General features: G+C 39.3%; 1 pseudogene; it reads right to left on the reverse strand.

Moving 5' to 3' along the window:
* Positions 1-8,369: 8,369 nt before the first annotated feature.
* The window catches only part of LOC101575118, a 15,944-nt pseudogene continuing 10,754 nt past the window's right edge, over positions 8,370-13,559 (reverse strand).

The following is a 13,559-nucleotide window of genomic DNA, read 5'->3' on the forward strand; positions in this document are numbered from 1 at the left end:
CCCCCATTGTGTGCTTAAATCCTAATAAGCTGAATCATCTTCTCTAAACTGTTTGGCTTGGCTTACCCGAATTCTCGTGTGTGCATACTTACAAAGCATTGCACTTTCCTGAGCAGGTGAAAGTTAACGCAGTAGAGATCTTTGGCAGCCAGGCAAGGTGGCTGCTAGGTTAGGCCTGGCTTGCTGTGTGTGGTTCTCTGAACCAGCACCTTTCTTTGACCCTTGATCCTCATACACGAAGTGGAAAATGAAAATTAAGCTACATCTATTTCTCTTCTTGACGATCCCAGGAGATAGGAACCTCCTCTATTTTGAAACAAGTATGAAGTTGAACCGGGTGAGACCGAACAGTGTCTCAGCACTGTAAACACCATATTCTGGTTTATGACACCTTTACCCCATGCCAAATCGTGTTTCCCGAACCCTGCATGTCCTTGAAAATAAGGGATTCTTTCTGAAAGAACTTCGGCTCCTTGGAAGAGAATCTTTCTCCTAATATAAGATGTTTCTTTTGTTCTTGTTTTACTTTTTGCATTAAAAACTAAATCTGGAGCTAAATCTCTTCAAAGCTCTGTGACTAAGCACCTGCTTAGGCAACCATAGGGACTGGGTTCAATCCCCAGCACCCACATGCTGTACCCTCCCTCCCCCAGGCATACGGAGCCGGGCCACCCAGTCCCAGCATGGTGGCACACGCCTGTAATCCCAGCACTGAAGAGGCTGAAAATAGGAGTATAACTACAAGTCTGAGCTGCATAGTAAGACCCTGTACCAAATATATTTAAAAAAAAAATTAAACCTACATTTACACAACACATCAGAAAACTACAAGTATATTATGGGGGCTCTGCTCTGACTCAGGCCTATCCATTTCATTTTCTTAGTGTAAAAAACATGAATAGGAGCTGGGGAGATGGCTCAGTAGAATAAGAGCTTCCCTGGCAAACACAAGGGACTGAGTTCAATTCCCGGTTCTGCCAAAAAAAATTAAAAAAAAAAAAAAATGAAGCTTCACATTGTATTGCTTATTTTTATTTTGTATTTTCTTCTTGCCAATTGAAAATATGACCTTCTGAAGTCAATTCTTTTAATAGTGCCAATATTGGGAAAATAGTATCACTGAATTCAATTTATAAGGATACATTAGAGGCCTGCCATATATAAAGCCTCTACTTCGGTAATAATGGAGGGAGAAAGATAAATACCTGCCTATAAGAAATACTCCTATTCCAGGAAGATGAAGTATGATATTTTCCCCTAACTGTGGCATTCTTATAATGCTAATTATTTCACGTTGAGCATGCTATGTTCTTTGTGATAACACTTTTCCTTACAACTCTGTATCCATAGTGAGGTTCTAAGGGTTTATCAGAACAATTGATCTTCATATATTACTTACCTTAAAGAAGACTCATCCTTATTGAAAATGTTTTCTGTCTTATCTCTTCTACAAAATACCATAAGCAATTAATTCAGGTAGATGGGTGGGTGGGTGGGTTGGTATGTGGTGCTGGGGATTGAAACCAAAATCTGGAACATGACAGGCAAATGTTCTGCCACTGAATTAAATCCTCAGTTTGTAAGTAAATCTGTAAAGGTTTTTGTTTGTAATAAACTTCATTTTCCCATGACTGAATTAGGGCTGAGAACCCTAAGGGATAATTAAGCTTGTTACATTTTAAATTAAATAAGGGAATCAGGATCCTTAGTATCCCATTACTTAGAAAATTCTCCTTTAGTTGTCTGTGGTCATGAGAGTTTGGCACTTCTTTTTTTAATAGATATTAGTTGAGCTGATCTATTTCTTTTCTTAGAGACATAGACAGAATTTTCACTAGACATTAATCTTTGCTTTGGGTTGGGTTTAGCTTGTTTGTTGACTACAGGGTAAGGGACAAGTTTAAAGAAAATAAAATTATTCACTGTCAAATGACTGAATGTCTTTGAAGTCTACAGAAAATTTTGAAAGTATAGAGAGAACTGTTGGTTTTGAAATCAGGGTATGTGATGATGCATAGATTTCAGAGCCTTTCTACAAAAATCTTTACATAAAAATTTATTAAAACCCCTCTATACTGAGAAAAAATATTTTTTAAAAAACTAGTTGAGGCTTTTGTAACATAAATGGATATAACTAGAGATTATATTGGTAAGTGAAATAAATCAGATCCACATGTGCGAACTTCATATTATCTCATTAGTGTGAGAACCTAAAAGAGTAAATAAAATCTGAAAGGTACAATAGATACTGTGAAAGAGAAAGAATTTGTTCATTGGGAAGGAAAAACTGGGATGAGGAAAAGGACAAAAGAAAGAAGGGAAAATAATATCTTTAGGCATATATACAGGAAAGTTTAGATAATTATATTGTCAATTTCTGCTGGTCTTTTTTTGTTTGTTTGTTTTTTAATGTATTTGGTACAGGGTCTTGCTATGCAACTTGGACTTGTAGTGATCCTCCTGTTTTTGGCCGCCCCAGTGCTGGGATTATAGGTGTGCGCCACCACACCCTGACTTGGTGGCCCAGTGTGCCTGGTGGGGGGTCAGGACTGGCACAGCATGTGGTGCTGGGGATCAAACCCCAGTCCCTGCACCTCCCTAAGCTTCTCTAGGCAGGCGCTTTAGTTTGCTGAGCTATCTCACTGGCCCCAAGAATTTCTTGAGAAGTGGAAAAACCATTCCTGAAACACATTTGGAAGGATATGGTGATGAATTGGCTCAGGAGAAGAAAGACAGTTAAATGAACTCTGGACAACAGAGAGAAGAATGGAGGCAGAATCAACACTACACAGTAGAGAGGGAAAATTGATGGGAGACACAACCAGAGACGTTGCCGAAGTTCAGAACTTAAACAAATACTAGTTGCAAGTATAGCTTTTTGTGTGTTAGCAAAGCTGTAGGCATGGAACTCAAAAGAGAAGGTGGGGCTAATTGTCTTGCTCTTTTTGGAGCCTACAGCCCTGCAAATTTATGTAAATTGTCAGAAAGTTTCCAGAGTTCACTCCCTGGCCATCATGTTTAGAAAGAAAAATCTCAAGGCAAAGCAATATCTAGAGGAAACACCACAAGTGAAGAATTTATGAAGGAAGAGGGAAAAAAAACAAAGTTGGAAGGTTTATAATACCTAATTTTAAGTTTCAGTATAAGGTGAAAATCATAAAGACAGTATGATATTGGTATAATGATAGACAAATAAACCAATAGAACATAAAGAAATCATATACATGTATGATAGATATATCATATCATATGTCAGACACATATATAATACATATGTCATATATATGTCTGAATATTTACATACTTGTAAGGGCAATTCAGTGGAAAAAGGATCTTCAATAAATGAATTGGAACAATTAGAAAGTCATATGCCATTAAGTGAGTTTTGATTTTTGATTCATACTTTATATTTTACACAAAAGTTAACTAAAAATTGGCCATAGACATTATTAAGAAGAAAACCAGAGACTTAGAAAGCATTTGAAAAACCATATTTTTGACAATGAATTTGTATCTGAAATTCTTTTATTGTCTCAAAGTCAATATAAGAAAACAGCCCCTCTCCCAATAAAATCTAGTAAAAGACTTAAAACACTGAACATATAGATGCTAAATCAAAACTCAAAATGCTCAATATCATCAGTCATTAAACAAATGCAAAATTAAAAAACAGGGATAACCTCTTTTTAAAAAAAATCTTTTATGTATTTATTTGGTACAGGTCTCACTACGCAGCGTGGATTCATAGTGATCCACCTGTCTCAGCCTCCCCGGTGCTGGGGTTACAGGCATGTGCCACCCATGCCCAGGTTCATTAGCTGGCAAGGCAGTACAGCATGCGGTCCTGGGGATCGAACCTGGTTCCTTGTGCTTGCCAGGCAGGCGCTTAGACTGCTAAACTATCTCCCTGGCCCAATACTGTCTTTTTGAATAGCTAAAATTAGCATACTATTTATACCAAGTGTTAGCCAGGATTTTGAGAAATCAACTGTAAGTCTTACACATTAGCTGGTGGGAATTTAAAGTGCACCTCACTTTGGAAATGAGTCTATTTTTTCAGGGGAATATATTGCTATAGGATCGGTACATTTTAACCAACAGAAATGAAAGCATGTGTTAATAGGAAAATTTGTAAATAAACATTTGTTGAAACTTTATTTGTAATATCCAAAATTTGCAAATAGTCCACATGTCCAAAGAGTACAAATAATTGAAGGCTTGGAAAAGTTTTGATCCATTTAAATGAATTTGTATGCAATATATGAAATGACTTATTTATATACAAGACAGCATTGTGAGTCTCCAAATCATTGTGCTGACTGAAAGAAAAACTATAAAAATACTGTATTTTTCTGTTTATAAATTTTAGAAAATAAAACTGATTGATAATGAAGAAACTAGTGATTTTGCTTAGGGATGAACACAAGCTTGGGAGGGAAGGAAAGAGTACAGAGGATGCTGAGGAAATTTTGAGGATCATCTCCTCAAATTGCAGTGATGGGCATATAAATATATCAAAGCCTCAGATTGCATGTTTTAAATATGTTCAATTTGTTATGTGCTGTGGGATTATATGTGTAAAGGGATGATAGAAAAATCTTCATGGCGGGAAGGAGGCAAGTATTACTGGAAGGCTAGAAGACATACTCAAGCCTTGCAAAACAGTGAAAAGAATATAAATCTTAGAATTAGACACAATCTCAAATCCAGACCCTGGGATTCACCGTGTTCCCTTTATCTCACTGCCTCATCCCTGTGGTAGCTGTAGTTGCCTCTACCTGGTGTCCCGGGATTAAACAATCTGAGGGATGTAAGTACATCCTAGAAAGTAGGCAAACTATATAGGGTAGCTGTACTTATTAGGTTAATGTTGGATAATAGATGTTCTTAAACAAACAAACAAAAAAATCCCCCAAGCTGTCTTAAAATCTGTTATTTGTTTACTATGGATGGTCCATCAATTCTTGTGACATTTCAGTGATTAATAAAGGCCTTCAGTGGGGAATCAGTAATGGAGAAGGGCCCTTTGACCCTTTGAAGGTGAACCCTGAAAGAAGACTCCATAAGACCCACACGGTGTGTGCGGCCATGAAGTAGGGCCCACTTTCCAGCAAACACTTACACACTCACATTTCTGAGTATGGTTCTTACCCGGAAATGAGATAAACAATCACCTATTTTCTACGGTCACTGGGAAACTGTCTTTCAAGTAAATTAATCCTTTAAATGCGTATAATACCCTGAAACCTCTTTAATTATAACATTAGGGGCCTGGATGTAGCTCAGTAGTATAGTGGCTGCCTGGCAAGTTCATGGCCTTACGTTTGATTCCCAATACCAAAATAATAATAATGATAATAACAGCAACATTAGGCTCCCTGCTGAATTATAACTTTTCTTTCAATAATGGTAACTAAACCCAGGACATTTGCACTGAGCTACATTGCCAGCCCTGTTTTCTTTCTTTCTTTCTTTCTTTCTTTCTTTCTTTCTTTCTTTCTTTCTTTCTTTCTTTCTTTCTTTCTTTCTTTTTAAAGACAAGCTGGGCTCAAATTTGCAATCCTCCTTCCTCAGCCACCAAAGTGCTAGGATCCTAGGTGTGCACCACCATGCCTGGCTTATGTCCAAAGTTATAACTTTTGACTTATGTCCAAAGTTATGACTTTGGATGTAATTAAGCCAAGCTTTTTAAGACTAACTTGCATATTTCAGATGTTCTCCGTCCAACAATTTAAAGGGACTAAAATTTGTAAATTTCTTTGGGCTATTTATTAAGCCCAAAGGGGGGAAAAGTGTAATTCTCAGAGTGAATGCAAAAATTCAATATTAAGATCTCTTTGCTAATTCAAGTATGTAGTATAAACATGTTCTGATGAACTTAATCCTTGGTAATTTCATGGTAGATCAGCTTGTCTCAACTTTTACACTAAAATTAAGTTGCAAAGTGGATCATAGCTTTAGTGATCAGGATACATTTGCTAAAGATAGCACAGCCCGCCCCATCTGACCCTTCTGGTGGCAGTTCAGTGCATACTGAGTCCTATGACTTAAGAGCTATAAAGGGTCTGGCACGAGCTTTTCCCTGCTTTATAACATGGCTGGAATTAGTGGATAACCCAGTGCTGGGCTTGGCCTTGGCTCTGAGCATTACTAAATTAAGTCATACATTACTGCTGGAAGATCAGCCACCAAAAACATTTCCCATTCATTTCCTGGGTTCTTGCGGAATATGTGATTAGGAGAATCATGGAAGCAAGCTTTTTGAGTTAACAGAGAGAAGAACATGTTCCATGACTCAAAACCTCATAAAACTGTTCAAACTGGAAGAAAGTTAATAGTGTAAAGTAAACAGTGCAACGGGAGTACTGTAAAGTTAATTTGGCACATGTTTAATGATACACATTATTGTGCTACATGGTAATTAGCCATAAATGGCAAGCAATTAATATATGTGGCTGAAATTAGAAGTTTTACACAGCCAAACCAATTTCAATTGATCTTTTTCTTCTTGCTTCATTAATTTTCCATTTTCTATAAACAGTATCAATGTTGACACCTAGCCTTTAAGAGTATCAGTAGAGAATATACTGTCTTAAAAGTATACTTGGTGTCTGAGAAGTGCTTTGCTTGATTTGAATATTATACCACATATCCAAATATCACATGAGACTTGGTAAGTAGGCTCACATTTTATGTGTCAGTTCTGAACTAAAGATCGAGTGCACTTGAGAGCACCCCCACTTCCTCTCTGTGGGTTTGGACCCCTTAACCCGTCCACTCCAACTGCGTTCATACTTCCTAGTACGTTTGTAAAGAATGTAGAATCAAGTCATGGAGGAGTCTCAGTGTTTCCTCCTCTTCCACACCCCACTCTGTGGCCTGGGGACCGAAGTGTGTGGCCCTAGTGAGAAACTGTCCTCATCCCAGCTTCCAGGTTCACTGACCAGGGACTGGGCATCAGGGCTAACATGCATCCCTCGAGGCTACCCCTTGGGGTTTCAGGTGTCCCAGCTCTGTCCCAGCACCCTTTCTGTTCCCCAGGTTGCAGCAAGTGCCCCTTCAGTACTGCTCCTTCAAACCTGAGGGGGGTACGTACTCTGCTGTCACGATGGAGCACTGCATGGCTCCCCTTTTTCTTCTGTTCACCTCAAAAAAGGGACATCAAGCTCTTCACTGTCCCGATTTCAATACACTCCATGTTTCCTGCTTGGACCCTGAATAATTCACAAGGTATGATTTTACCTGTAAACATTGATTTTTGTCATGTTTAATAAAACACAAGGTTATCATAGCATCATAGTATTTCTTGTTTTACTTGTGTTGTATTTTATCAGACTTGGTATGTGGAATGCGGTAGGACTGAGTCTGACGTAATGAATCTGTGTGAGGTATAGTACTTCCTGGGGCAGTTTGGGAAATCAGTCGTATTCCAGTGAGACGATCAACGTTCACATTATAAATTGGGTATAGGGTTGATGAGGAACTGTTCAGCCACCGTCGCTGACAAAGCCGTGCACACAGAGCATGCCTGATTGTGAGGTCGCCGTTAGGAACTAGAAACCACTTGTGTGAATGGCCCGATGTTTTGTTTTCCAAGTTTCTTTCCTCTAAATGGCCAGCATTTTACATTTTTATCCACAACATAGTCTGATGTAACTGTTTGACTCACCAAGTAAGTGCTTTTCTTGCACGAAATAGTGCTTAATAAATTCAATTAAACAACTGACTGTGAGTGCCTGATATATTACGATTGTATGACCAGTTGTGGAGTGAAGGTACTAGGAGGGGTTGGAGGCCAAGAGATTAGTTAGGAATCTAACTCGCAACAGTCCAAGAGAAACCAAATATTTACTAAACTTTGCTACAACTTTGCTTTGGTTGTTATATCCCTGCTTAGTTTTTGGGTGGAGCTTTGGAGTGAGGCTGATTATTTAGTTCTGGAAACCTCCTTGGAGTTGCAGCATTTGCTTTCTTTTTCTGCATTCCCTCCTCGGTTTCATTGCTTGGTCAACCCATTAATTAAGAACCCACAGAATATATTTTATTAGTACGCTAGGAAATGCTAGTACAACTAGCAAATGCAAAAGGTTTTCTTTTTGTTGTTGTTTAATCAATAAGCCAGTAGAATTCAGTGTCTGTCCTTCTAGCTCTTGAAGTGCTTAGCCAGCACATAGTCTCTCAGAGACAGGAAAGACTAGAAATACTCCAGATGATTCTACTGGGAAGTCCACAAATGTCTTAGAATTTCCTAGATTTCTTTCATAGTAGATAATGCTCTACTATGAGATGTAGTTATAATTTTAATATGGAAATAAATGATTGACAGTTGTTCAAAATGCAATTTTTGAATACACTCTCATGAGTGATAGTCATGCCTCAATCACCACGAAGCTCAGGTTATTATTAAAGAGTACCTTCCCATCTTTCCTAACACCAAATTCAGGCTCCTGCAGATCTTTCATAATTTCTGCTCTGAGATCTGGTAGTGCTGTGGTGGTAAATTTGCAGATTTTTGTGAAAAAAGTCCCAAAGCAGGTCTCCATTTTCATTACCCTCAGTAAAATAGTCCGTTATGTCCATGTGGACAGAATATAGTAACACTCACACTGACCGCCCAGGCTGTCCAGCATCTGAGATGACCTCCAAGCAGAGGTCACCGTGGGGTGGGCGGGATCTGTACTTTTCCTACAGCTTGTCCCAGCCGCTGTTTCCTGACACAAGAATAACAAGAATCTTAGCATTGGTAGCTAAGAACCTATGGAGGAACTTCAGGGTAGCTGGGATATCTTTTACGTAATGCAGCATCTGAATCGTATGAAGGAAGTCCCACTTTTGAATCTCCTTTTTCTCCATCACTTTGTTTTGGTATTCAGCCAATGTCCCCTTAGACAAGCCAACTTTATGTTCTCAAGCTTGTCGTCTTGGCTACGAGCTCTTTGTACTTGGTGAGCCATTCAGTACTGGGTTCAGCAACTTCATTGATGATATGAGCTCCCGGGTATTGAGCCTTGACTTTGGAAGGAACTCGAAGATCCATTGCACCTGTGCCTTTGCCTACGATCAGAATCTTAATTTCTGATTTTGTACCTCCAATCCTTGCTATTCTGCCTGGAAGCTGCTTGTCCATAAATTCCTGTGTGCACTGGTGTTCTGTGGAACTGTTGCAGAATCCCAAAAATGACTCAACATACCTGCTTCTATCAGAGAACAAGGTCTTCAAGAAAGATAGTGTATTGTGTTTTCTGAGAAAGATAGGAAGGGAAACAACATTTAACTTCTTTGCCTGCTCTTCCCAGTTCTCTATTTCCAGTTAACCAATTAATTAAAGAAAAAAAAAACCTTCCAAGAACATTAAGTTCCTCACAGTCAAGAAACAAAATACTGTACAAGCAAAGGAAAAATAATAGCAAAGCACCAAAGCAGCTGAGGTAAAATGTGAGCCTAGCCTGATATCCAACAGTAGAGAGAGCAGGTGTCCAAAGTTGAGGACACTAAAAGGTGGCAATAAGCTGGGGACCTTGGGAGATTGTTGTGATGAGCTTGATCTCAAACAGGCAGAGAGTTAGAATGGAAGTCTCAAATACGGAGTGAGAGGTATTCTAAGATAAGGGGAGTAGCAAGAACTACTCAAGCTTTTATCCCCTCCTTGTAAGCTCCCCTCTTCCCATTGAGGCACAGAGCTGTGTGCATTATCAGCAGGGTGTGTAAGTGCTATCTTTCTAGGGAAGGCCTTTCTGCTGTGTTTTTTCTCACTGTCAAGGCTTAGACCTGAAATGCTTGTACAATGTGTTGTGGTGCCACACATTTTCAAGTCTGCCTTAAGATTCAGAGATAAAATTAAATGCACTTTAATATTACAATTCATAGGAGTTCCTTTCTCCAAGGAATGATGTATAAATGAAATATACTTGTTGCCATGCATGGTGGGGCACAACTGCAATCCCAGCACTCGGGAGGCTGAGGCAGGAGAATCACTGTAAATTCAAGGATAGCCTAGATTTTATAGTGAATTCCAGGTCAGCCTGAGCTACATAGCAAGACTCTGTCTCAGAGGAAGGGAGGGAGAGACAGGGATGGGGGGAAGAAGGGGAGAAGGGGAGAGTCGGAGAGCAGGAGAGGGAGAGGGAGAGGGCGAGAGAGGGAGCAAGTGAGAGAGACACACAGACAGAGACAGAGAAGGAAAGAGGGAAAGAAGAGAAGAAAGTTAAGTTATTCTAGAAGTCATTAGGAAAAACTAAATACCAAAATAGAATTATGAAAGATGTTTATTAGTTGATTACATATGAGTTACAATACTGACTAGAGTGGCTTATACATATATGAGTGGATTCATTTATTCCTTGCAATGAGCAAATGAGGCAATACTGAAATCTTAATTTCACAGATGAGAAAGCTGGTAAACAGAAGCAAAGTAGCCTACACAATACCCCACAGCTGGTAAAAGCTGGATCAGGAAACAAACTGAACTTGTTGGACTGCCAAGCTTTGCCATTGGATGCCTTAAAAATTTTATAACTGATAGGATTCCTTCTCTGTAAAACCTAGGAGGTAGAATTAAATGATCACTGAAATTTCCATCCAGCTCACACCTATTTTGTCATGTGCACATCTCTCTCACACATGCACTTTAACATTTGCCCTTGTGTTAAAAATTAAGCGTTGGATTCACGTCCTCGATTTCTGCTCTGCTTACAGGGCTCAAGTTCGAAGCTCTCTGTCCTCATTCCCAAAGGAATGCTCCCTTCACAGAAACTGACACCGACTGTCCTGGGTCTTGAATAACTTGAAGAGGATAAGATTCCAGGGCAGTAATCAACAACCCCTGTTTCAGATTTGTAATCTTCCCAAATGTTCACTACGATAGAGAACCTATTTTCAGGATGCAATTAGAGAATTGCGTGGTGACAAACCTTGACATTTGATGACTAAAAAGTGGTTCTGCCTTTTTCACTGATATTAAATGGATAATCTAGTCTGTAGCAATGTATCTATGCACAGAAGATTAAATACAGGTATTTCTATGCCTATCAACCCTTTTCCCCCAAAACAGATATAACTGAAAGAGAAAACTGCTCCTCCCGTGCACGTGCTCATGACCAATATATCAGCAGTCTGCAGGACAGGTATGGAGTCCAGCTCTTCTCCCTACGTGAGTTTCTGGCCTCAGAATTTTGACATAGAATTTTAAACACACTCCCAGCCCTGTTATCTCTATTGTCTGGAAGAGGGAGTGTGTGAACCACCACTGGGTCCTCTTCTTGCCCTGCCTGCCACACAGGGAGGACCAGAGGACCATAATCCCCCTCTGCTACTACTTCCTCCATCTCAACAAAGGAGGTTTCTTTTCAGAACTTGTCTCCTAAGGAGAAGCGTGATAACATAAATGTCTTAGGGTCACAGCATTACATTTCAGAGTTAGATGCAAAGGTTATGATAAAAATTCGAGTAAAGAAAGTAGCCCATTGATTGGACATGATAGGAAAGTAGAACTGTGAGGGAATAGGGTTGAGGTGAGGTTTCTTGTTTTGATGCTAAGGTGGAAAAAAATAGAGAGAAAAAAAAAAAGAATTGGGGTCAAAGTCTAAAGACAGATTTCTTGTGTTTATTTATTTTTGTTCCTAAACTAAAATGATCCTCCATGTGAAGTACTATTATAAATAGCAAATGAAAAGGCACCCAAAGGAACCACCAAGTGCACTTGCATTGGCCAGATGTTTGCTGTGTTTTCCTGGTATATTTTGTGTGCTGGAAAGGTTTATAGGAAATATTTGAGATGCTCTTGGTACATATATGTATACTTATTATTCTAATATTTTGGATTACAGTACCATAAAGCCTTTGGGGGTTGGAAGAGTCTATTTTCAAGCTTCAGTCCCAAATATCGTTTAAGCGCAGTTCCATCAAGGCACAGGGCTGTGAGAGGAAGGTGGTCAGACTGTGCCATGAGAGAGGAGAGGTGCACTTGTAGGTGTGAAAAAGATGCCCCAGAAAGGTAAAATTGTCCCTCCTGAATGTGGTCAAATGAAACGGTGGTGAAGTCCCCAAGTTAGAAACTTCAGAATACCTGAAAACATTCTCTACTATCTTTTAGGGAGTTTTTTGTTGTTGTTTTTTTTTTTTTAAGTTTTATTTCTTTTCCTTTAGCAACCTACAAATATTCTAAATCATTTCTGTCACCTTTGTATGCTTGTTTCTCTTATGCATATCAGGTAGGCTTCAGCATTTCGGCCCACATAGATCCATTTTTCTTTTTTATGTTGTCAGAACTCTGGGAACATGTCACTTGTTACCTTTGCCCTGGCTCCAGTTTCATTCAGTGTCAGTCTGGATGTGCACCCTCTCCCACTTGATGGTGACCTCTGGCCTGCCCAGCAAAGATGGCTTGCAGCTGCTCTTGGGAAATGGCAGCATATTTCAGTCATAGTTGGAGAATCCGATGGATCCCGGAGTTTTCTAGGCAACATCTAGGTAGTAGATGAGCATCTTTCATGCATTCTGCAGGCCATTTTGGCCTTTCTCAAAAGCCATAAAGTAAAGTGCAAGTATGTTGGTAAGATATTAATTAGTACTAGATATATAGGAAGTGAATAGGATAGTAATCACCTGTCTTTAATAAAAATTTTAAAAGGTGAGAGGGAACAAAGAAATACTTAAGTTTTTAAAAGTAATGCCTGAAGGAGGAGTCAAGTTCACCCATAATTCATTGACAATTACTGGCCTATTTTCATTTTCATATATGTATGTATCATTCTAATATCTTGGATTATAGTCAGATTACTGAAGACCTTTCAAGAGTTAAATCTAAACATAATTTGCTCCCCCTGTTCCCATGTTGCTGGTTTGATCTGCTCCTCAGTGAGTGTTACCTGGTGTCTTAGTTACTTTTCTCATTGCTGAGACAAAATACCTGACACCCAAAGCTGAATGAGGAAAGAGTTGCTTAGCCTAGTCTGTAGAAGTTTCAGCCCATAAGTCAACTGGCTCCAAAGCACAGTGGCATGGGGAGGGGCCTCACAGAGGAGAGACAACTCATGGTCGGCAGAAGTAGCAAAGCAACCAAGGATGACCACAGCTCTTTTATCCCTTGTCTTATCCAGGATACTTAGGGTAGGCAGCACTCACACCCTTAATCTTGGTGCCTTTGAGCCTACCACTGCACCATGAATCAATCCTAGCATCACATACTCTACATCCAGCCACCTCAGAGACAGCCCCACCTATGACCACATAAAGCTTTGGGGGGACAGCTAGACACAGTCATAACAACTGGTGCACGTCTTCCTGCTTATGTATTGCATACTCCAAGGGTCCATTGTGATCTTTTCTCTAGAAGATTAAATTCTAGATTTACCTTCTGAGGATTAAATGTAGATTAAAAATATTTGCTTTACTTAGAGTTTTGATGTCACTGCTTTCCAGGAGAGTATAGTTCCAGTTCTAAATGTCTAATAGTTTCAACTTAGCTAAAGGTCTGCATGGTAAACCCAATTAAACCCCAAATGAATAAGTGAAGTTTCTACTGAATGGTAACAACTTGATTGGATTAAATAGATCACTGG

This window comes from Octodon degus, unplaced genomic scaffold (genome assembly GCF_000260255.1).
Source record: "Octodon degus isolate 3935 unplaced genomic scaffold, OctDeg1.0 scaffold00016, whole genome shotgun sequence".
Taxonomy (NCBI): domain Eukaryota; kingdom Metazoa; phylum Chordata; class Mammalia; order Rodentia; family Octodontidae; genus Octodon; species Octodon degus.